We start from the raw sequence: 6,639 nt of genomic DNA, 5'->3' as shown, positions 1-6,639 counted from the left end.
AAAAGCTAGGAGAGAGGCATGGAACAGAGTCTCCCTTGCAGCCCCTAGAAGAAATCAATCTTGCCGACAGCTTCATCTTGGACTTTGAGCTCTAGAACTGTGAGGCAGTAAATTTCTGCTGTTTAAGCCACCTGGTTTGTGGTACTTTGTTACATCAGCCCTAACAAACTAGTACACTAGTTAGCATTTATTGAGAACTTAGAACGTTGAGCTCTTCACATGCATTATCTCATTTTATCTTCACCCCATCCCTTTGCAGAAGGCGTTATTATTGCTTCCAATTTATAGCTGAGAGGATTGATGCATAGAGTGGGTAAGTAACTTGCCCTGGCTCACACAGCTAGCAAATGGCGGGGTGGGTTAAAACCTCTATAGTCTGACACCAGCATATTCCTATCCACTGCACACACTTCTGGATTCCAATGACAAAGATTTCTTATGGGATGTGAAATGGTTACCTTTGATTAATTTCTCTCTGTACATCATATATAAATTCCAGAGATGAAAAATAGTCAAGTGCACACGTGGGTACCCTATCCTTTTCCTTACCACCCATTCCTCCACAACCACCCCAGCCTGGTGGAATCAAATGTCTGCCTCCTTGGAAACACTGAACTTCCTATGTCTTAGTTCTCCCAAGAAAGGAGTGTTAGTCATTAAGGAGAGATTCCATTTTGAATGTGAGCAACTAATTTAAGCGAATATTTGGGATTAAACTCAGTCATTCAGATACATGGGAGACTGCACTCTGGGGCAGTGGAGCTACTTAAAAAAAAGTGGAGAGCAAACATTTCCTCTATTTTAAAGCAAAGAATCTGAGAGAGAATTGCCCACTGGGTTTCATTTGTTTGCCTTCTTGAGTCATTCCTTCATTCAATTAACGTTTATTGAGCACCCCTGGGCTTCTTGGCGCCGGGCTCAGCCAGCATAAACTGACAAAGAAGACAGTCCTAGCTTTCAGTTAGTCTCTCATTCAGGGTTGGTCCCAAGGCAAAAAAGCTGGAGGTGAAAGCTTTTGAAAACAAATCCCCGTTTCTCAATTCGTAACCCATCTCCTCATAGGCATTGTTTTCTGAACGACTGAAGCTAATTTTCTTCTATTACATGCTGGTGATTCCCAGCTCCCTATCTCCAGCCAAATTTCACTTACAGGCTCCAGATCCATATATCCAAAGTTTATTGGATGCTCCAATTGGTTGTCCCATATATATGTCCACAGATGGAACGTGGAACTCATCATCTTTATTCCCTAATCTTTGTACCTTCCCCATCCTCCTCCTCCCCTCTCAGTGAATGGTACCAACAGTGACCAAATTGATCAAGTCAGAAACCTCTCAGTTCCGTGTAAGTAAGGACTGTTTGTTTATGCTGAGGCAACATTCTGTGTCTAGCTCAGTCTTGGACCGTGTACTGTGGAAGATACTAATAACGACGTGATGAGCGAATGAATGAATGGGCTTCATTCTTGCATCTTTGATTCTTCTCTCTTAGCACTCATGTCCAACCCATAGGCCCTGTCACTTCTCTCCATCATTTCTTTCAAAGTAGTCCTCTCATCTCCATCCCTTACCAGCATTTTCCCTGTCCAAACTGTCACAATCTCTCACCTGGACCACTACTGTGACCTTTACCTGGTCCTCTTGGCTTCTCTCTTGCCACCACCCAATCTGTTCTCCATGTAGCAACTTGAGTGAACTGGTAGAAACAGAAATCTGACCCCATCACTTCTCTGCCTAAAACCCTTCAATGACTTTCTGTTGTCATCGTGATGAAGCCCAAGCTTGATATTTGAGGACCCACTTAATTTAGTTCCTACTTATCTCCCTATCCTTATTTTTCATCTTTCTCCTTTCCTTCTCCTCCTCCCCTACTTTGCTTCAGCTAAAATGAATTTTCTGCTGGTTTCCAAACATATCTTTCCCTCTTCCAGACTTGTGCTCATGTTAGTTGCTTCACCTGGCAATTCCTCTTAATTCTTAAAGCCACAGCCTGGGTACTTTGGGATCTTGTTTTAGTTTGCTGCAACAAATGGCCTATATTTAGCTGCTTGCAGTAATACCCATTTATTATCTTGCAGATCTGAAGGTCACAGGACTAGGTAGCTTTGGCTGGGTTCTCTGCTTAGTGTCTCACAAGGGCAGGGCTGCATTCCTTTGTGGAAGCTCTGGGGAACAATCTGCTTACAAACTCTTTCAGGTTTTTGGCAGAATTTAGTTCCTTGTGGTTGTAGCAGTGAGGTTCCCATTTCCTGGAAATGTGACCCCTCCATATTTAAGCCAGCAATGGCAGGTCAAACCCTTCTCATTCTTCAAAAGTCTGTGACTTCTCCCTCTAGTGCCATCTTTTTGACTTTTAAGGGCTCATGTGATTACACTTGTTCCACCTGGATAACTTGGGATAATCTCATCGTAGCCACAGGTGCTAAGGACTAGGGCATGGACATCTTGGGGGAGGCATTATTTTGCCTATCACAGATGCCCACCTTCAAATCTAGGTTCTGTGTCCCTCCCTTTTGCTCCAGTGGCAGGCACTGCTGGTTGCCTCATGAATAACTATTTCCCACTCTCAGCTACTTTCCTGCTATCAGAGCCTGCCTCTCACTTTAGAGGGTGAAAATGCCAGGTTTTTGCTTTCCCAGACTCTCTTTTAGGTAGGGCATGTGCACATCTGCCGGAGGACTCTGGGAAAGATGTCTTCTCTGATTAAAAAAAAAAACTTAGAGGAGAATGGCCTTTCTGATCTTCAGCCATGGTACTATGAGGACATGATGTTGGGGGCTGCAGAAGCCATCTCGAGGGGCACACGTGAGGACAAAAGCCAGCACACTGGAGCTAGTGGAGAAGAGAGTTGAGAGGAGTCAGAGTTCTTGATGACATCATTGAATTACTGAGTTACATCCCACCACAACTTACCTCCAGGCTTTTTCTTAGGTTGCCCTAATTGTTTGTTATTGCTCAAGCCACTTTTTAGTGGCTCAAGCCACTTTTTAGTTGACCTGCCCACCTTGCTCATGTACTCTCTCCTGCACCTATGTACCTGGCACAGTAAACACCTAGCAATTATTGGCTGAATGAATGAATGAATGAAAGCTCTCCCTCTCCTTCAATTTCCTCTACTCCAAGTACTCTCACTATGACAAGGGCTGCCATGTATGGTTGGGCAGGCTGTGTGCTGCACAAGGGTCCCTGGTCTAGGGGGCAAATAAGGGCTGAAATCTAGCCTGTTCTCCACTTGGTAAGCCAGCAACCTGGCATGGGGCCATGCCTGCCCAGGGGAAAGGACACTTTTTTTCTTATTAGCGGTAAGGTACTCTAGGCTAGTAGCAGTACTGTGGCAGCCTAAATTCTGACTTTTCTTTTCTGATAGGGTGCATGCCCTTGCCATTTGTTTTCCACTCTCCCAAGGAGTGAAGCAGAGGATCCTCTTTGGGTCCTGAACACCATGTTCCAATGAGCGCAGTGACTATTTTGAGAAACTGATTAGTACTAAAGTGCTTGTGGAGCTCCTAGGTTTTAATGTGCAGCCCTTCTCTGGCAATAGGCTGGTCATTTTAACACCAGTCTTCTGGAAATTATAACTTAATATAACAGGAACTGCCAAAATGGGAGTCAGGAGACCCAAATTCAAGCGTCAGCTCTGGCATTAATCAGGCTCTGAGTGCTTGGGTAAGGCAGCAACATTCTCTGGCTTTCAGTTTCCTTATCTATAAAACTAGAGGTTCTGGGCTTCCCTGGTGGCGCAGTGGTTGAGAGTCTGCCTGCCGATGTAGGGGACACGGGTTCGTGCCCCGGTCCGGGAAGATCCCACATGCTGCGGAGCAGCTGGGCCCGTGAGCCATGGCCGCTGAGCCTGCGCGTCCAGAGCCTGTGTTCTGCAATGGAAGAGGCCACAACAGTGAGAGGCCCGTGTACCACACACACACACACACACACACACAAATCTAGAGGTTCTCAAACTGTGTCCTGCAGACTTTAGGGATGTTGAGGTGCCACCCCAGGGCTCTCAATGGTGAATAGGGAGGTGGGACTGAGTGGGTGGGAAGCTTCAGTCAGAGCAGTTCTGCTTTTGTTTGCTTTACATGTAGGACTTTATAAAAAATTAATTTTTAATTATGCAGGAAATCTACTAATATATCCTTCCGGTAAGGAATTAGAACATTGTAGACACAATTAAAGCCCCTTTGGTACCCATCCTCCCCAGTCCCCTTGTATGTTGGAAATTCATTTAAGATTTCCATTTGAACAAAGGGATCCTGGCTCAAACAAGTTAGAGAACCACTGGTCTGGTTAGCCTCTAAGGACCCCAAAAGTGCAAAAAAGGGGGATTTCAGAGAAAAGGGCAAGCCACTGCTGGAGAATGTTCCACAAGGTTGAGTGGAAACCCATGCAATGGTTTGCTGAAATGCAGTGTTGCTCTGGGTGCTGTAATTTGGGGGCAATGTCACTGCTGTGTACTGGCAGTGTACCCAGGAGAGGGCTGGTGGGTGGGAGGACATAGATTTATGAGTTAGAATGGAAAGGCTTGTGTACGTGTCCCAAACCTGCCCTCATTTCCATGGGGAGGGAAGATGAGGTGGCATTAGGACTGCTTCTTTTGGGCCTGACTTCAGAAAAACAGCAAAAGCAACTAACATTTGTTGTATACTTGCTGGGTGCTGGGTGCTCCGAGCCTGGTCTCAGGTAGCCCTCACAGCATCCCTGGGAGGTGATGGCACTGCCAGCATACTTGTTTTAGAGGTGAGGACACTGAGGCAGAAAGAGGTTAAGGAATGGCCTAGGGGCACATCACTGGTTAGTAGAGTGTGGGGACTTGAGCCCAGGGCCAGATGCACCCCACCCCCACCACTCTGCGCTACTACGTCCAGGCACTGCCTGCTGCCATCTTAACTCCATCCCACCTGTTTGAGTGCTGGGTGTAGGAAGGGCAGAGCTGACTGGACACTGTGGTTTGTCTAAGATTTATCCCCCTGACTTTCCCTCTCCCTCAAACTCCAGGGCCATGGGCAGAATGCTCAGTTCCCTGGAGCTCCCCTCGCTCAGGTTAGCAAGCAGCCAGGGAAGACGCCAGGTGGGCTCGAGTGAGGGGCAGTGGAGAGCCGGTTTGTGCTCCTTATGAAAGGAGATGGGAGATTAGCAAGAAGTTGCAGAGCCCTGCAGCCCATCCTGCACGGGCCCCCACCAGGTGAGAGGATGAGCACGACTGCAGGCCCCGGGATCCAGGCCTGCGTGGAGGAAAGTGCAAATCAATTCTGCTTCCTGCAGAAGGAGGCTTTTCAGTATGCGTACCTGGTCTCCTCCCCCTTTGGCCCGAATGCTGATTTTATTTTTGCATTTTATGAGCTTGAGAGAGGGAATTCATTTCCTTGGTATAATATGAGCCTCTGGAGTAATCTTGTCCAAATATATTTTGCTCACAGATTCTGTCCTGGAAGAGGGGCCGTACTGAAATGAAATGGAAAGAGATGATTAAGACCTGATTTATAGGTAAGGTGAATTGGAAGATTTAAGCCAAATTATTGCATCCAGGAAGGTGAAAGGGAATGACAGCCTCTTCCTAGGAGCTGGAAACCTTTATAAAAAGAAATATTTAGGGTGCACGTACTCTTATGCCAGCCAGGCTATATTTTAATATATTCCACCATGTTTGTCCCCTTTTTCTCTCTCTCTAGACTGTACAATCCCCGAAGGCAAGAACTGGGTTCATTGCATCTTGGGCAATTTTATTTATAAGAAAGGGATTCTACACTGCAGAGGCTTTTTAATCTCAAGGGACTGAGCTGTCTCTTTCTTCCCCCTTGGCTGATTAATACTGCCTCCATCCCAACCTAGTTCTTAGAGGCATTGGGGCCTCCTAACAATGATTCCTCCATCTCCCCACCCTCCAAAAGCACAGGGTCTAGAGTTATGCTTCTTTCAGGTGATAAGTAGTATGGTAAGAATATTAACACCAAGCTTTTATTGAGTACTTCCATGGATCAGGTATTTTTAAAAAACTAATTTATTTATTTGTTTTTATTTTTGGCTCTGTAGGGTCTTCGTTGCTGTGCTCAGGCTCTTTCTAGTTGCGGCGAGCAGGGGCTACTCTTCCTTGCGGTGTGCGTGGTGTGCATGCTTCTCATTTTCGTGGCTTCTCTTGTTGCAGAGCACGGGCTCTAGGCGCACGGGCTTCAGTAGCTGTGGCTCGCGGGCTCTAGAGCGCAGGCTCAGTAGTTGTGGCGCACGGGCTTAGTTGCTTCACGGCATGTGGGATCTTCCAGGACCAGGGCTGGAACCTGTGTCCCCTGCACTGGCAGGTGGATTCTTAACCACTGCGCCACCAGGGAAGCCCTGGATCAGGTATTTTTCTAAGCATTTTCTAAGTGTTATTTCATTTAATCCTCACAACTACCCTGTTAGATAGGGACTGTTATTATCCCATTTTACACATGAGGAAACTGGGGGCTTGGGTTGCTCAAAATCACAGAGCTAGTCAGTGGAAATAGCTACCATTTTCTGGGTACTTACTATGGACCAGGAATTGTGCCAATCACATTAAACCGGTGATCTCATTTCATAGTGCTCTTAACCCTCAGGAAGTGGCCTCCAGTGCTTAGAATTTAAAGCTTAAGCCTTTGGAAACCACGTGGGGGCAAGGTCTTTT

The sequence above is a fragment of the Delphinus delphis genome, chromosome 3, assembly GCF_949987515.2.
Source record: "Delphinus delphis chromosome 3, mDelDel1.2, whole genome shotgun sequence".
In the NCBI taxonomy this organism is placed as follows: Eukaryota; Metazoa; Chordata; class Mammalia; order Artiodactyla; family Delphinidae; genus Delphinus; species Delphinus delphis.
The sequence above is the reverse complement of the archived record's forward strand: the minus strand, read 5'-3'. Positions refer to the sequence as shown.